Below are 18,929 nucleotides of genomic sequence, written 5' to 3' on the forward strand. Positions count from 1 at the left end.
ACCCAAGAACACAATCCCCACCGTCAAACATGGAGGTGGAAACATTATGCTTTGGGGGTGTTTTTCTGCTAAGGGGACAGGACAACTTCACCTCATCAAAGGGACGATGGACGGGGCCATGTACCGTCAAATCTTGGGTGAGAACCTCCTTCCCTCAGCCAGGGCATTGAAAATGGGTCGTGGATGGGTATTCCAGCATGACAAGGACCCAAAACACACGGCCAAGGCAACAAAGAAGAAGCACATTAAGGTCCTGGAGTGGCCTAGCCAGTCTCCAGACCTTAATCCCATAGAAAATATGTGGAGGGAGCTGAAGGTTCGAGTTGCCAAACGTCAGCCTCGAAACCTTAATGACTTGGAGAAGATCTGCAAAGAGGAGTGGGACAAAATCCCTCCTGAGATGTGTGCAATCCTGGTGGCCAACTACAAGAAACATCTGACCTCTGTGATTGCCAACAAGGGTTTTGCCACCAAGTACTAAGTCATGTTTTGCAGAGGGGTCAAATATTTATTTCCCTCATTAAAATGCAAATCAATTTATAACATTTTTGACATGCGTATTTCTTATTCGGTCTCTCACTGTTCAAATAAACCTACCATTAAAATTATAAACTGATCATTTCTTTGTCAGTGGGAAAACGTACAAAATCAGCAGGGGATCAAATACTTTTTTCCCCTCACTGTATATCTGCAGAAATAAGACAGATCCTGTTTCTGTTGCCAGTTTGAGTGTTTGTTTAATAGCCTACTGATTCAGTGAGAACCAAGCCTCACGCAACCGCAAAATGTCAGCTAAAGCAATTTCACAAATTCCGTTTTTAATCTTTGCTATGCTGTAATAAAGGCTTTTAAAAAAGTGTTACAACAGACTCTCTGGTATTACTTATAATTTATTTAGTGTTGTTAACACCGTTCCAAACGAGCAGAAAAATTATATTGTAATCTAACAGCACCTTTTTGTCACACAAAATATACACACAGCTCTCGCTCTTATACCCTCCTTTTTCTTGATCTCCTTCTTCTTATTGTTATTATTATGATCATCTTTATAATAAGTAATGTCATTATCATTAGTAGGCTTCTTATAGTAGTAGCCTTGTATAACCACCATCGAGCTGTAGGCCTAAGAGCGCATCCTGTTTAGTCTTAATACCGTAACTTACTTAGGCCTATATTTCAATATATAGGCTACTGTATCAATCAATCATTAATTCGTTCATGTCATCACACAGCATACGAGTCATTCATGCTTTGAAATGCAATCAAGCATTTTAGTTTTAAAATGAAATAACAAAGGGAGCTTTGGATAATTGGCCTATAAAATAAATAACACGCAATTCACGAATGAAGCAACTGTTAAGTTTAGTCTTTGCTGTAATAAAGACTTTATATATTTTTTTTTGTTAGAACAGACTATATGGTACATTTATAATTTATTTAGTGTTGTTTACACTGTTTCAAATGGTCATAATTTTTATTTTAATCTAACAGCACCTGTTTGGCACAAAATACTCATGCAGCGCTTGCTCCTATACCCTCCTTTTTCTTGATCTCCAGTAGTTTCCACAACTAAGTTCTGACTGTCCCTTTCCCTCCTGAGAAACCAGTAAACATCTCCCCATTTTTAGTTTCCTTTTCATGTCCTCCACATCCATTTTGCTGTCACGTGTTACGGTGTTCGGAGTTTGTTATAACCAATTTATTGATGTGATTATGATAGGTCAAGCCCTATTGGTCACGTGCATGGAATGCATACATGTTTCACGTACAGAGAGCAAGGGTTGAGGGAATAGGGGATGTTTTTCCTAAACAAATTAGGTATTTCGGTAACAGAACTTTTCAGACAGAGAAACAAGTAAGAAACTAAATGGCTGTAATTATGTTGCAACTTCAGCCCGGACAGTGCGATAAAGACTTGCTGTGCTGAGGTGCCTGTTCGGTGCAGCAGGCAGGAGAGAGAGACATTGTGCGCAAGTCACACAGGCACTCGCTGTCATTTTTTTTAACAAAGCATGGCCATCGGGCTCCCTCGAGTCATTTGTGTCTTAATTATTTTATCAAACAGTGCGCTTAAAGCATCAGACAAGCTCAGTGCATTTAGTTGATTTTATTCAAACACATATGGTGCATCTATATATGGAAAAATACATGTTTTAAAAATCCGACCAAGATATTTGTTTTGTCGGGGACAGCCCTAATGGACACCATTCATTATTAGTGTCAGGCATCGGTAACGCAACTCCTGTGTTGGCTATAGTGTTACCTTCACTAAGGCAGCCTTAGGAAGCCTTTGGGTAACCTAACACAGGGATATGATATTCATATTGTCTGCCTTTTTACATATTAATGGGTTTAATTGTTGAAGGGGCTGGGTCCTGTTGCCGAGTGAAAGAGAGATGATTGTGGGTCCTCTTGTTGCCAATGTCAAGCCATGTCACTCAAAGGCCTGGACAAAGCCACACCAGCCCAGGTCTTATCCTGAGCAAACCCTAGCAGTTACAGTCACACATTATTTAAAGATAGATATCATCTGCAGATTCTTCAAGTGATCAGCAAGCTTAAAGTCATGTCTCTCAGGCACCAAGCTGGGTCAGGGTCGACTATCTGAGCAGTCAAAGAAATCAAAATCCCAAAATGTCTGAAGTCAAGAAGCCTTCACAGGGCAGCCTTGGAGCAGTCACAGCGAACTTCACCAATGAACAGTCCGACTAGTCTGAATTGTTTGTACAGTATTCAAGAATAGCAGTGTGCTGGAGTTGCTTTTTCATATGATGTCTATAGAGTTTTCCACCATGCACTTGGAGCTACGTAACGTGTGTGAAGTGAACTACACTCTGTTCAATTTACCGTGTCTCTGGGCAGTCAGCGGAGATCTTTGATGAAGCTTCAAGGTCCTACGAACAGGCGTCAGAGCTTATGCCTGCAAGAGAGAATATCAGTATGTGTATTATAATGACATTGTTCTTCCTGTAAAACAGAGATGTCAGCAAAGCTAGATAAAACAATACTGAGCCTTACAGGAAGTGTCTGAATTTCACAAACACCCATGCCAAGTGCAGTAGTATACACTTGCCCAGATGCTCTGACCCCCACTCCAGCAGTGTGAAACGCAAGACCACCAACAACCAAAAGTTCAAGACACACAAGGAGACTGGCAATAGGGGTCAGACAACCCCACTGACCGATTGCAATACATGATCCAATTACAGGAGCCACAAGGAGAAGTACCTGAAACAGGGGAGTGGTTGGAAACCAAGCAGGGACAAGACGGCTCTTTTTGACAAGGGCTACCTTAGCTATGAGTACATTGATACCTGGCATCTGAACCAATCACAATCAAGTTGGGACTTGATCTGAAAGCAACCTGTGTCGTAAGGCAGTGCCAGGGCAGGTGGCGAGATGGGCATAGGAGACGGGCTTCAGCATGCCAACCGGAATGTCAGTCTGTTATTTGGTGCCCGATGATACAGGAGTGAAACCCTCTGTATTTTCAAGTATTGTGGTGGCACTGGGCAGTATCACGTTATGGCTATGCTTTTCACCAGAAGGGACTGTGGAGTTTGTCATGATCAAAATAAATATGAAAGGAACAAAGCCCAGGTAAAAAGTTACAGGAAAACCTGCTTCAATCTTCTGGATACCTAACCCTGGGATAGAGTTTTATTTTTCAGTGGGACAATTACACAAATGGTAATGCCAAAGACACACCAGAATGGCTTTCCAAGAGGTGTTGAGTGTTCCCAACGGGTACAGTCTCAGTCCTGACTTTAAATCTGCTTAAAAATCTGAGACAAGGTTTGAATATTGCTGCCCATCAATGATTCCCAACCAAACTTACTGAGCTTGAGCAATTTTGACAAAAACAATTGATATATGTTGCCCTAAGAGTTGTGCAAAGTTGGTAAGGGGTTGGGGGTACTTTTTCTTTCACTTTGAAAATGTGGAGCAGGTTGTGTAGATCTGGATGAAAAAAATATAATGTAAAATGTGACAACTGTGAAAGAGGTGTGTAGACTTTCACTAGGCACTGTATTTGAGTAGATGGATTCAGCTCAAAGTATGCAATATGTAATGGAAGTGGATGTAACAGTGACACAAAGGGAACGACAGGAACATTACCTCAGTACAGTGTTCATAAAATTCAAATGAATGTAAATACTGCTGCTTGCTAGCGCTCAGTTATGTAGCAACGACGGGGATTTAACTAAATTAAAAATGAATCTACGAGCGAAATTATTCCCATTTAGCAAGAAGTAAAAAAAAAAAAAAAAAAGTGAGCTGTTCAGCCGACCAAACGAGGCTAGAGTGGGATGAGTGGTGCAGTCCATATGACAGCTGCACGGCAGCAGTCTGAGGCAGCCACTCTCCATCCACCACGTCTTATCACGGCCAGTGTGTGTGGAGGAGATGGAGAAGGGCATCAGCATACCAGGCCCTCACCAAGGTGCTCTTCCTCTCCCTGTGCCCCATAATCACAGCAAAGACAGGGGATTTCTACAGGGAGAGGTCGCCTTCCTGCCTTAGCTCAGTTGGTAGAGTATGGCGTTTGCAACGCCAGGGTTGTGGGTTCGTTTCCTACGGGGGGCCAGTATGAAAAAGATATATATATATATGTATGCACTCACTAACTGTAAGTCTCTCTGGATAAGAGCATCTGCTAAATGCCTAAAATGTAAAATGTTATCGGGGGAGTAATGCCAGCACAGCAGAAGATACTCCAGACCTTGACAACTTGATTTGATACCACAGGGATCTTCATCAGGCCATTGTGGTCATAAGATCATGGCGAGCTTGAAAGTTTGTCGATATCCTGTGGTTTGTCATGGGCCATTTTTGAATAATAAGGTTGTGACATTGGCATCCTCGTAAATCGCAACAACCCGACACGACATGGTATGACAGGTATCATGTCATTAATGGAAATGTAATTCAAGACATATTATAAATCACTGCATGGTTATAGTAATCCGTTATGAAGATTTAGGACGGGTTGTTTTATTTATGACATGGTTAGTGCAGCCCTGCCCCGGATGTCTTTGCTTCATAACTCCATTCATAATAACAGAGGGAAAAGAGGAGGGAATGCTATAGAGGTTGGCAAATACATAGGATGACATCATCCTGGCTTAAAAACACATTCTAGAAATAGAGCAGCATATCCTGTCATTCACCGAGACCAGGGAACTAGTGACGCTACAGTTAAATTAAGAAACTCCCCAGACACATCACACATTATCACATCCACACACACAAGCTAGAACATATGCAAGAGAGGGACTGTGAGGTTAAACATTTATAGGTAGGCCCAGTGTATCCCCTAGGATTTCTTTCAGCAGTGGTGGCAATTGTAGTGGGGGGTGCATTGCTACCAGCATTAGTGCAATGACATGCTAGCTGTTCCCATAGACTTCCGGTCATTGAGCCAACGACTATCCATTTAAAAGTGCGTCCCAGAAGAAATATATATTTAAAAGAATATGTACAATTTATTTAACGGTGGCAACAATTTAGCAGCGGTGGGGAAACACTGGGTAGGCCTATACAACATGTATCCAAGCTACTGTAATTGGCCACATTTATCGGAATAAAAATTCATGAAACCAATCATTTTTGATGAATGGCCCAGTTCGACTTGATGCATAATAGCCATTAGAGAAAAGCCTGGCCAAGTCATAATCCATCCATTGGGACAAAGGCAAGAGGAAATTGAGAAATGACTGACACAATGTTCTTATTTTCTGACTCAATGCGGCAGAGAGCAGCTTTGTAATCACTTCATTTTTCACGTCTCTGCCCCTTCTCTGGGAAATGTCGATGGCCGCTCTAGAGCCCAGTGCACAAAAAAGGGCCAGACAAAAGAGAAACAAGGGCTTGGCAGCCAGGCGGAAGCATCCATTACAACGGCTCGAGTTCCAGGTCTGTTTTGTCAAAGGCGGCTGACAAAAGAGCGGGTTCGAGAGGGGAAGGGGTGAGAGGAGCTTGTTGAATAGGGGTCGTCTGTGGGTGATACCTGTGACGGGGTATTCCTGTCTAGTAAAGAGGGGGCTTGTCGAAGGCATAAAGGCATCCAATGAAGATGTTACAGGGAGGGGGGATTAAAGAATGGAGAAACTCTTTAGAATGAGGTGCATTCTGACACCTGAGGTCAACAATGGCAACAACACTTAGTGACAGTGAAGAATCTCCCACAGACTAGAGACGGTTAGCCTGTTCTGTAGCCTGGGCGACAATTCATTTCTGATTGACAAGTTGGTATTTTCTTAACAAGGCAACAATGTAGTGTTGTTAAATACAGAACCAGACCGGTAACCAGGCTAGCTATCTTGTTACACGGGAGCAAAGGCTAAATTCCACCCTGATGCAGTCAGAGGGAGAGACTGCTGCCAACATCTCAACTGACTGACAGGCAATCATGTCCGCCATTAGACCTGCCTAATTCTCACATTAACCATTGTTTTGTATTTAATAGACCAAATTACATATTCTGTTAAATGTTCTTGCAATTTGTAGTCTGACATTTCAGATTTACATATGATCATTTTTCATAAAGTAGTTTAGATGTAGTTTAACTTCTTCCAGTGTGAAGTAATTGGTAGCTTGGTAAACTATATTTTCAGAGTAGCTTCCCCAACACTGCAGCTATGACAGGACACCTTGATTAAAATAAAATATATTTTCAAATCAAATTTTATTTGTCACATGCGCCGAATACAAGTGTAGACTTTACCATGAAATGCTTACTTATGAGCCCTTTCCCAATAATGCATTTAAAAAGTAAGAAAATTAACAACAAAATAAAATAGCAACACAATAAAACAATAATAAAACAACAATAACGACGCTATATACAGGTTATATACAAGGAGTACCGGTACCGAGTCAGCGTACTGGGGTACAAGGTAGTTGGGGGTATTTAGGTTTTTGTTAATGAGCTACAGTAAGTGAATTTACACCGTATTACAGTATTACGGTAACGGAATTACATCATGGGTTCCTGAGCTGTACTACACAGAAATGCATAATTATGAATACGAATGTCATTCTCTTCATGGTGATGTATCCTGAATAGGTACACAAAAGGTAGAAATATGCAATATCATACTTTGCATATATGGGTACTATTCTACACATTGGCTATTACCTACACACTGGCTCTAATGAGCTCCACCCCCAAACAAGACCAAATTTGGTTGGTCTGGACCTGACCAACTCTGAACCAATCATAGAGCGACATGTAATCATCTATGTTTTACAAGTTTCAAAATCACAGTCCAGCACAGTATACTAGATTCCAGCACAGCACATCACAGTAGAGTAGAGTTCAGTACAGTAAAGTATAGTTCAGTACATTATACTGTACTCTAGTGTGCTCTACTGTACTGATCTATACTCTACTTTTCTTTACTGTACTCTACTGGGATTCACTGTACTGTACTTTATTGTGCTGTCCAAACTTGTGAAAGATAGACGTCTATGATTGGTTCAGATTTGGTCCGCCAATAATGGACGTCTATGTTTGGGCCAAATCAAGGCTGAACCGGACCAAAAATCAACGTCTGCGGATGCTGGTTACAGTAAATGGAAAGAGAGGGGACTCATTGGTAGGTGTCAGTAAGAGCCGGGAGAGGTAATATTAACTGGAGAGAGAGAAAAGAGAGGCAGAGAGGCAGAGGGAGGGGTTGTTCAGATTGTTTTCACACTCTCTTTGACCACCAGATGACAGAAAGAGAAAGAAAACAGTAATGCGCTAACCATAACAGTATGCCAGTGGAAGGGACTAGCAGTAGAGAGACAGTAGCATGTGACCCAACTGTGGTTTGTGACTACTATGATTTCTTACTGTAGCCAATTCAATTGCCAATTCAATTCAGTTACCGATTTGGTAACAGAATTACGAGTTTTAATCGCTACATAATTTATAAACAAAAATGTATAGCAGTAAAAACACTAACTAATTGATAGGTCTACCTATACTTGTTAGTTCTGTGAACTTTCATTGTCCCCCCTCCTCATGAGGGAGAGAAATTAGAAAAAAACTTAAAGATATGTGGGTTTTTGGTAACAGAATTACAAGGCACAAGGCAATGTTTCTTAAACTTACAGAAGGAAAATAATTTCTCCAAAACTAAATATACAGTGCCTTCGGAAAGTATTCAGATCCCTTGACTTTTTCCACATTTTGTTATGTTACAGCCTTATTCTAAAATTGATTAAATTATTTTTAGACATTTCTGCTAACAAAAATAATCATTTAAAAAACGTAAATATCACATTTACATAAGTATTCAAACCCTTTCTCAAAGCCATTACTTATGCCTAACTTTTAAGATGGAAAATTGTTAAAAAATTAACTTCACATGTAGTGCTCATGGGTCCTTTAAAGGAAATGACGATAACTAAAGCCTCCAAGTCCATTGTGGGAAGCCAAACGGTGATAGCCGAAGACTGGAAGCAGACAGTTTGGAGTGTAATGTTCAGACACAAATTGCTTCGATTGTAAAGCATTGTGAAATTTGCACATTTCCCAACTGCTTGGTTTGAGAAGTATGCAGTGACAAGGGGTGTTCAAGTGCCAAGTGTAGTTGTTAGTGGAGCGGGAGACTGATCAGAACAGTTTTGACACGAAGATGTAATTAACCCCTTTCCTGCCAAAACTTTAGTCTGCCAAAACTTTAGGCCGGATTCCCGTCGCTGGATTTTCCCTACGACTCAGACAAACCCTATTAAAATTCTCTTACTTTCTTGCGATGATACGGTTAGTGCAAAGTACACCGGAAATGACCACTCAATTTGCTCATCCTCCGGCCATGAAAGAATCCCATATACATTAGCCAAAACCAAAAGATTAATTATCTTCTTGCATGTGGCTTCATCTCCTTGGGCCATGGGCCAGGGGGTACTTTAATAAGCAGACTCTCTATAGCCTTGTCAAGCAGACACAGTTAAGACATCACAGGTCTAATGAGCGTAGAGCCGCAGTGCTGGACTACAGACTGCAGTAACCTGCATATGCTAAAGCCAAGAAGCCAGCACTGCTCCATTGTTCATATGGACAGTATAAAAAAGGCTGTTATAGCCCTGCAAAGCAGCAAAAGTGCTGGAGAGACAACACTAGTAATTAGTTGCTTCAATTGCTGCAAAGAGAACTGGACAGCAACCAACCACAATAATGTAACTGACCAATTTCAAACCCAGTTGGGCAGCACTCTGCACTAAAAGTCAACTGTATATACCGCTAGACTGAAAAGCTAGCGTCAATGTTTATACTACAACTGCAAATAAACTGAATGGGGCATATAAAGGCTGCACACTGTCAATCTCACCCAATGAAAGTGCTCTACTCCCCACATCAAAGAGCTCCTATTGGCTTAGTAGTGGAAATGACTGACAGTGTGTGATAATCCCACCCGCAGGGTTCTAAGGACACCCGTCTCCCATCACTACCATCATTATCTCTCAAACAGACCCAACACAATTCATTATTAATGACTAGCCAGGGCCTACACAAGCTGAGGCTCTCACTCATTCAAAGAGGGCTGGGAAACGGGTGGAAAGGCCAAGGAGGAAAAGGGCGAAGAAGAGCAAGAGCATAGGCATCGCTAGAACAGTGAATGAACACAACACTGGTTATGTCCCAACAAGAAAAAAGTAAATAAAAAGGAAAGTTAAATCGACAAGACAAGCCAGGGTTAGGTTGAATTCCATATTGTATTCAGGAGATTACTATACATTTGAATGCAGGAACATGTAGGATGCAGGAAAATGCAGGAATGTAATTTATAACACAATGAAGATTTTTCAATTAGGCCTATTATATTGGAATTTCAACCTGTATACATTTTGTATTCTAGTGGGAGTCTATTAATGTGGGAGACAATTCTTGTGGGAGGCTTTCTTCAATCATGTTTATCTCTGCCATAGTAGGATTTGCACTGTCAGTAAAATGCGGGTGGATGAGAAATATTCCTAATAGAAAGCTGCTTCAAATCAATAACCTGCTAACTAGCAAGAGACCTGAATTCCCTGAGCCAAGAGAGCTACCTCGAGATCACTTTGAAGAAATATGAATAAAGCTGGCATATTTCTGGGGCTCAAACTGATTGGCTAGATGATGGTGATTGATGGTCTATGATAATCATTTCATGCTTCAGTGGTTGAAGCTTCATGTGATGCTTGATGTTTAATAGAGCGTCGCTGGTGCTAAATCCTCTCTTGTGTAGTCTCCATTTTGGAAGAGAACCGAGTTGCAGCCTCATGGTCCTAAGTGATGGTGATGGAGGCCTCACACCTGCTAAATTACCAGGAGCCAATAACGGAGCAGAAGGAGAGAACAGGAACTTCAATCATAGGACTTCTGAACACAGGACTACATTGCCATTATCTGAGCACATACTGACACTTGGGCCTTTACCATAGGATACAAAGTTGTATTTTTATATTTTATTCAAACTAAGTGTGATTTGTTATCTCAAAAAGTATGGAGCATATTAAACCAGAACACTAGGCCTTGTCAAGACACAGGAGGGGTGCAAAGAAAGGACATCTCATTTGCTTATTTTTGATTGGTGGGAATTATTAAAAACATCCAGGAGGGACAAGCAGATGGAGAGGTAATTAGCTGTGTGTGTGTGTGTGTGTGTGTGTGTGTGTGTGTGTGTGTGTGTGTGTGTGTGTGTGTGTACTGACTACTAATTTCCCTCTAATTTCACCTTCTCTCCTCCCCTTCCCTATTTCTATCTCTATCATACATAACCTTATCTGACACCTCTGTTGATAGGCATGTGCACACTGCCAGCAACCAGGAGCATGAACACAAAAGTCCCAACCCATCCCAGCCACCCCTTTGAGAGTGGGTGGGGGAGGGTTTTCACTGCAACACCAAGCCCAACATAGGCCGGAATACGAGAGGATTGCATATTGTCGATCTGTAACATTAATTTTGCATAACCAGAATTTAATAAAACCTTAATTCATAATGAAGAACAGAGCCTCCGTATGATAACCTCAGAGACCAAAACAGACAACCATTTTTAAGCTAGCAAATGACTGGTGGCAATGCAAAGAGGAGATTCTACCATGTATTTTCTGTGTGTGGAACCCAATAACCTAAAACCCAATACCAAATATACACTGGAATTGCTTACCAAGACGACATTAAATGTTCCTGAGTGGCCTAGTTACAGTTTGGACTTAAATCGGCTTGAAAATCTATGCCAAGACTTGAAAATGGCTGTCTAGCAATGATCAACAACCAACTGGACAGAGCTTGAAGAATTTTAAAAATAATAATGCAAATATTGTACAATCCAGGTGTGCAAAGCTTTTAGAGACATACCCAGAAAGACAGCTGTAATCGTTGCCAAAGGTGATTTTAAGTGTATTGACTCAGGGGGTTGAATACATATCTAATCAAGATATATTAGTGTTTTATTTTTCATAACTGTTTTACAAATGTTCAAATTTTTCTTCCACTTTGACAGAGTATTTTGTGAAGATCGTTGACAAAAAATGTATGTACTGTTCAAACGTATCAACCAAGGGATAATGAGGATGATGATGAATAACTTGAAGATGATGGAGAATAAGTCAAATCGCAATTATAGATGAAATTAGAACAGTCAAGCATAATATTATGATCAAACATAATAGTCACAGTTTACATAAAAATTCTCATATATGAAGATTAGCATTACAGTCAAATCAAAGACGCTGATACTGGTGATATTTTGTATAAAAAAAATCTAAGTGATGATAACGATGAAAGGATAACATGATACTGTTGTGTAATCCTTTAAATCATTCACTTTGATTTGTGATACTGATGACAATAGCCATGATACTGATGATGCAACAGACTGTGTGAGCTGATGACATTCAAACTCGATTTTGAAAATCCACACTTCAGAGAACTGTCATTTTCATTCTCCCACCATCATGTTGTTTCATCTCACTCTTTCTCTCTCTCACGCACATAGATGGAAATCCTTGGCGTGAGGACACCACCATAAATCAACAATAAAGGCCTCTTCCTGGAGAGTTGTGTTTCATGTCATCTTTTGGCAGTGAATCACAAGGCCTAACAAGCCCATGCAGGTGCAACTCAGGCTCAATCCCAATACCCCCCCCCCCCTTAGACCTCCCCCTCTGTTTTGCGCAATCCCACGAGCCCCATCGAGTCAGAGTGGTATTCCAATTTAACTTTGAGCCAGGCGTAGTGCCTTTTCAGCCCTTTAGTTGGCCCTCCAAACGAAGCAAATCGAGATGCAGACTTTCTATCGAGTGGTTCTCAAAAGTTGGAGAGTTGCTTCAGGGAAGATGGCTGACAAAAATAATAAGATGGAAGCAAATGTAAGTAATTATAACTTCATAATGAATCATGCAAAAGTTAAGAGGAATATTTTAGTTAATGTAGAGACAAATGATTATGCATATTTTTTGTCATAGTTAATTTAAGAAAATTAAATACATTTAGCTTGCAATATGGGCGTTTTACATTTGTATGAATTGTAATTTCTGTCGTTTAATGTTTTACGGAATCCTGAGCAAACCAGTCTGTCATCTAGTAAAACCCAATTGATGAAAATAATATAGCTAAAGCATTTACTGCAAATTCTAAGCTTGCCTTGCTGTTCATAAAATATCTAAGTCAATAATTTGTATAATTAGGGGGTGCTTATCTAGTCCTGTTTCACTGTATGAAGTGAGCAATTAGGGTTTATTCCCTTGCTCAAGGGCAGAACGACAGACTTTACCTAGTCGGCTCGGGATTTGATCCAGCAACCTTTTGGTTACTGGCCCAACGCTCCTAACCACCAGGCTACCTGCCGCCCCTGCAACAAAATAACAGTGGAGAGTGGAGAACAAAAGAGAAGATGAGATAACGGTAGAGTAGAACAAGTCAATGAGAGGGTGGCTCAGAAAAAAAAGAGAAGAGAAAGATATGTGATGGAGACATGGGGAAATGGGAAAAGAGGCGAAGGAGAGAGAGATGAGTCGGAACGCAGCGTGCCACTGCAGAGGATATCAGTGCTTGTGTAATGCATTCAACTTGTCCCACCAATCAGAGCCTATTTCCTGCCGGGGACAGAGGCTGCTGCAGCACAGCTCTAGTGGAAGTGGCCAGGGGAGAGAGTCATTGACAACACAAGCAACCCACAGAGAGAGAGGTGGAAAAGAGAGTGGGAGCTAGAGAGAGAGAGAGGTGGAAAAGAGAGTGGGAGCTAGAGAGAGAGAGAGGTGGAAAAGAGAGTGGGAGCTAGAGAGAGAGAGAGGTGGAAAAGAGAGAGAGAGAGAGAGAGAGAGAGAGAGAGAGAGAGAGAGAGAGAGAGAGAGAGAGAGAGAGAGAGAGAGAGAGAGAGAGAGAGAGAGAGAGAGAGAGAGAGAGAGAGAGAGAGAGAGAGAAAGAAATGGAGCGCAAGGAAGAGAAAGAGAGATCAAGAGACAGAGAAATATGACCCTCACAGATGTAACGTCCCAAACTCCCCACACAAACATAAAAACACACACCCCAGGCTGTTCCTTCTGCCTCGTCAGAATAATGTGCTGTGTGTGTTTGTGTTCATGTGTGTGTGCCAGCATAGTAGGGAGCACCAGAGGCAGAGGTTCCCTCTCAAAGTGTGTGTGTCCACCCAGGGAGAGACCATTCCCCAGCAGGGTCAGTGAGAACCAAGCATCATGACATCCACTCACATTCACTGACCTACTATTCGCAGTGTCCCTCTGTCTGTACGTGCGCATTTTGTGTGTGTTTTGGACTCAATGGTTCATAGGTCTGTATAGGGTCCATACAACTCTAAAATGTGCATGCTTGAAGAAATGTTTTAGTGTGGATCCAAAAAAGTAAACATTAGGTGTCAGTCCCTACACCCAAACGAGGGCACTGCGTTCATCCACCTCTGGCCTGCTGGCTCCCCTACCTCTGCGGAAGCATAGTTCCCGCTCAGCCCAGTCAAAACTGTTCGCTGCTCTGGCACCCCAATGGTGGAACAAGCTCCCTCATGACGCCAGGACAGCGGAGTCACTCACCACCTTCCAGAGACATTTGAAACCCCACCTCCTTAAGGAATACCTGGGATAGGATAAAGTAATCCTTCTACCCCCCCCCCCCCCCCCCCCAAAAAAAACAACATAAAAAAAAAGAAACATTGTAAAGTGCTTATCCCACTGGCTATAAGGTGAATGCACCTATTTGTAAGTCGCTCTGGATAAGTAAATGTAATGTAAATGTTGTGTGGGGTCATTATGAGACTATGAGCATATCGCATGCGAGTGTGATTGTGTCCGTTTTAGATAGCGTGACTCTGCATCTTTCTAGGACACCCTTTGTTACTGCTCCACGCACTTGGCTGAGGCAGAACTTGCTTTATAATAGACTTCACTTCATTTTGCTTCTGTTCAAGCCCTCCAACCCAGTTCCACTTGTTTAACTCAGCCAAACCCATCAATCAAGTTGTCCATCAAATAGTCAAGAACTGTTTAAAAAGCCCCATCTGCTCCTTTGGCCAGGAACATTATCTTTTAGACGTCAATACAGCCGCATTGATCGCTATAAAAACGTGGAATTAAATATTGATCTACTACCCCTGTCTCGCAGCATCTTAACAATCCTCAAAATGCCTTTTGGTCACTTGTCTGTCTGGGGTAAACGTGACCGCTCTAATAGACTCTCAGGTGGCTGTGGAGTGGGCAGTCATGGTAGCAGTGCTTTGTGACTAGACACAGACCTCTCACTGTTACCTCATCATATAGTAAATACTAGTTACTTTACCATTTACTAAATAGAATGTGAGGTCTTTGCAAAATCTCCTAGAATAATGTTTGTCAATATAACCTGGTCCTGAAGAGCTAGAACAGGGGGTGCAGGTTTTTGGGGGACACAGAAAAGGCATGAGGCAGAAAAAGAGCAAGCATGAGTGACCAAGAGAGGAGAGGAGATAAAGAGAAGAAAACTTGTACTGGAATACCTTAACATAGATGTATCTGCATATGTGTATGCGTGCACGTGTAGACACAGGGAAATCCTTCTCTCAAAGCGAGTGTAATGCGGTGGCTGACCATTCCTGAGGTGTCTGCATTTTTCCCCCTCCTTCTCCATTTCATGGGCCTCCCTCTTAATCTTCCCCAGGCCGTCTACCTCCTCCCTCACTCATAAAAGAAGGAAGGCAGCTGAGAGGACACACTTAGCCATTCATCCACATCCATTCATTCAGTCGGAGGAGAAAGAAACCCCTGTCCGGTGCTCTCTATCAAAGCCTATCACAGTGCAGTGTGTATTCTTCACTAGTTGATATGCAGCGTTGACGTCAGAATATAAAGGGGCCATTGTACAGTACAATAACCAGGCAGAAATTAGGTAATAGTCCAGCTACACTCCAAGCCATTCGGAAGGTGAATTAAAATTACATTTGAGTAGAGGGGCTCTTCACGTGAATGTTGGAGATTCCGTTTCAATTAATGTATTCAACTGTCAGTGATCAAGCGATGAACTGGGTTTATGTGTCTGTATTTCTGTTCGCATTTCATTAACCCTCAAAACCTTATATGTCGAGTGATTCTCATAACACATTCACTCTCTCATACAAACAAAGGCACTGTATATACTATTTAATAAAAATGGATAAAATCATAAATTGAACTTTGAAAGCAGGGAATTTGCTTTGAATTGACTCCAACCTTGTTGCAATAATAAAACAGAATTGACCCCTACCCTTTTGCAATAATAAAACCGACTTGACCCCCACACTGTTGCAATTTTAAAACCAAGGCTTTGCAAATATCAGAATAACTCAAATAAATTTGAGGAGAAATATTGGCCTATATGGAATATTTCAGATGGGAAAACAGATCAATTTGACACCCACTTGCTACTCTGTTCATTCAAAAAACCTTTCAGGCCATGTTCATTTTTCACAATTTGCAATAAATCAATTTCGATTGATAGTGTGTACGTCACATACTGTACATACAGTAAGCCTGTGTGTGCGCGGGCATGCATACACTTCACTAGCAAACAAATCTTGCATGGAGATTAAAGGGCGGCTCCTCACATCTCTGACCTAGAATGATTAGCAATGGCTTAAGCAGATTTTTTTATCACGTGTGACTGATCAAAACAGTATTGTGTCGAGAGGAAACCAGGTCTCCTTTTAATACAGAGAGAGAGCGAGAGAATGAGACCCAAGCATAGCAACCCCCTCTGACCATGGAGCATAAGAGAGCCAAGGAGCGAGGGAGAAAAAGAATAACAAAAGAGAGAGAGAGAAAGCCAAGCATGGCTACCCCTTGCCAAGTACCTCAACTCTTCCACGGAGTTGAGCGCAGATTCGTTTTTGAAATGAACCTACGACTACTTCAAGTTGTTATGCGTTGATATTTAAATCCTTAAACCCTTACTGTGTACCAGGATTACTGTTAGCAGGTAATTTTCGGCTTTTGGCAGTTATTTTTTTTACGCCTAAAAATTAACTTGACCTGGGCCAATTATACGGGAGAAAAGCAAATCCCATTGCGAAATAATGCATTTTAGCCTCATTGATTGAAATACCAGTCGATGTAGCGCGAGAGTTGCCGATACAGCTCAAACAGCTGTTTGTTGCTGCTGGAGTGAAACATGTGCTTTAATAAGCCCAATCATGGCGCAACAATTCTAAAAGCAATAGCGTGTAAAAAATAAAATATATAATAACAATGGCCACGATTAAAATGAGCAACAATTTATTTTCTCAACTGGTAATTGAAGAGTGCTTCCCATTCACCATTCAAGTGCATGAGCAACTAGGCAGGCTTCAGCGTGTCACACACCACTTTGCAATGAGCTGGAGGCAGTATGCATTTTGAAAACATACAGTACCAGTCAAATGTTTGGACACACCTACTCAAAGGTTTTTCTTTATTTTTACTATTTTCTACATTGTAGAATAATAGTGAAGACATCAAAACTATGAAATAACACATTTGGATCATTTAGTAACCAAAAAAGTGTTAAACAAATCTAAATATATTTTATATTTGAGATTCTTCAAAGTAGCCACCCTTTGCCTTGATGACAGCTTTGAACACTCTTGGCATTCTCACCTGGAATGCTTTTCCAACAGTCTTGAAGGAGTTCCCACATATGCTGAGCACTCGTTGGCTGCTTTTCCTTCACTCTGCGGTCCAACCCATCCCAAACAATTTCAATTGGGTTGAGGTCGGGTGATTCTGGAGGCCAGGTCATTGATGCAGCACTCAATCACTCTCCTTCTTGGTCAAATAGCCCTTTACACAGCCTGGAGGTGTGTTTTGGGTCATTGTCCTGTTGAAAAACAAATGATGGGATGGCATATCGCTGCAGAATGCTGTGGTAGCCATGCTGGTTAAGTGTGCCTTGAATTCTAAATAAATCATAGTGTCACCAGCAAAGCACCCCCACACCTCCTCCTCCTCCATTCTTCACGGTGGGAACCACATATGCGGAGATCATCCGTTCACCTACTCTGCGTTCCACAAAGACACGGCGGTTGGAACCAAAAATCTCAAATTTGGACTCCAGACCAAAGGACAAATTTCCACCGGTGTCATGTCCATTTCTCGTGTTTCTTGGCCCAAGCAAGTCTCTTCTTATTATTGGTGTCCTTTAGTAGTGGTTTCTTTGCAGCAATTCGACCATGAAGGCATGATTCACGCAGTCTCCTCTGAACAGTTGATGTTGAGATTTGTGTTACTTGAACTCTGTGAAGCATTTATTTGGGCTGCAATCTGAGGTGAGTTAACTGTAATGAACGTATCCTCTGCAGCAGAGGTAACTCTGGGTCTTCCTTTCCTGTGGCGGTCCTCATGAGAGCCAGTCTCATCATAGCACTTGATGGTTTTTGCGACTGCACTTGAAGAAACTTTCAAAGTTCTTGACATTTTCTAGATTGACTGACCTTCATGTCGTAAAGTAATGATGCACTGTCATTTCTCTTTGCTTATTTGAGCTGTTCTTGCCATAAAATGGACCAAATAGGGCTATCTTCTGTATACCACCCCTACCTTGTCACAACACAAACGATTAGCTCAAACGCATTAAGGAAGAAATTCCACAAATTAATTTTTTAACAAGGCACACCTGTTAATTGAAATGCATTCCAGGTGACTACCTCATGAAGCTGGTTGAGAGAATGTCAAGAGTGTGCAAAGCTGTCATCAGGGCAAAGGGTGGCTATTTGAAGAGCCTCAAATATAAAATATGTTTTGATTTGTTTAACAAATGTTTTGGTTACTACATGATTCCATAGTTTTGATGTCTTCACATATTATTATTATATTATTATTCTACAATGTATAAAATAGTAAAAATAAAGAAAAACCCTGGAATGAGTAGGTGTGTCCAAACTTTTGACTGGTACTGTATACTTAATTGTTCGAAACCCAAATGTTTTACTACATATTATGAGACAGGTCTTACCTTGCTTCAAAGTAGCTTTTTACTAAAACGTTAATCAAATACAACCACCGACGGTTTCCTTGTTGAGATTCAATTGGCACATGCGCATTGACTTGCTATTTTAGAGCAACAGCAATGAGGAAACAGTCGGTGGTTGTATTTGATTTAATGTTTTATTAAAAAGTATCGATTTCAGAAAACAAAGAAAGGCACGCAACAGAGGACAAACATAAGTACACAGTAAGGGTTTAAGAATTTACACTTTTGAAGTATCGACGCATAGTTACTCGAAGGAGTCGGAAGTTCTTTTAAAATACTCTAGTCTGCGCTCAACTCCGTGGAGGGGTTGAGGTACTTGGCAATGCTACCCCCATCCATCCTTCCATAGAGCATTATAAAAATGCACCACAGCGCTAATGTGTTGTCATCTCCGCCCGGCAACAGTCTTTCTGGAGAAAGGCGTGGTTGGAGGCCATGTTGGTGCGACAAAGGGAGGACGACTCAATCTGAATTAAGATTCAAA

The 18,929-nt window shown here is 41.3% G+C and overlaps 1 protein-coding gene across 1 annotated transcript in view; it reads right to left on the reverse strand.

Annotated features, from left to right (window-relative positions):
• adarb1b (adenosine deaminase RNA specific B1b) overlaps positions 1 to 18,929 on the reverse strand; it is a 164,590-nt gene that overhangs the window by 104,676 nt on the left and 40,985 nt on the right. The window contains exon 2 of the mRNA XM_084162081.1: positions 2,848 to 2,920. The gene's annotated coding sequence lies outside the window, so the exon portion shown is untranslated. The remainder of the gene's footprint in view (positions 1 to 2,847; positions 2,921 to 18,929) is intronic.

This window comes from Coregonus lavaretus (genome assembly GCF_964263955.1).
Source record: "Coregonus lavaretus genome assembly, chromosome: 5".
Classification (NCBI taxonomy): Eukaryota; Metazoa; Chordata; class Actinopteri; order Salmoniformes; family Salmonidae; genus Coregonus; species Coregonus lavaretus.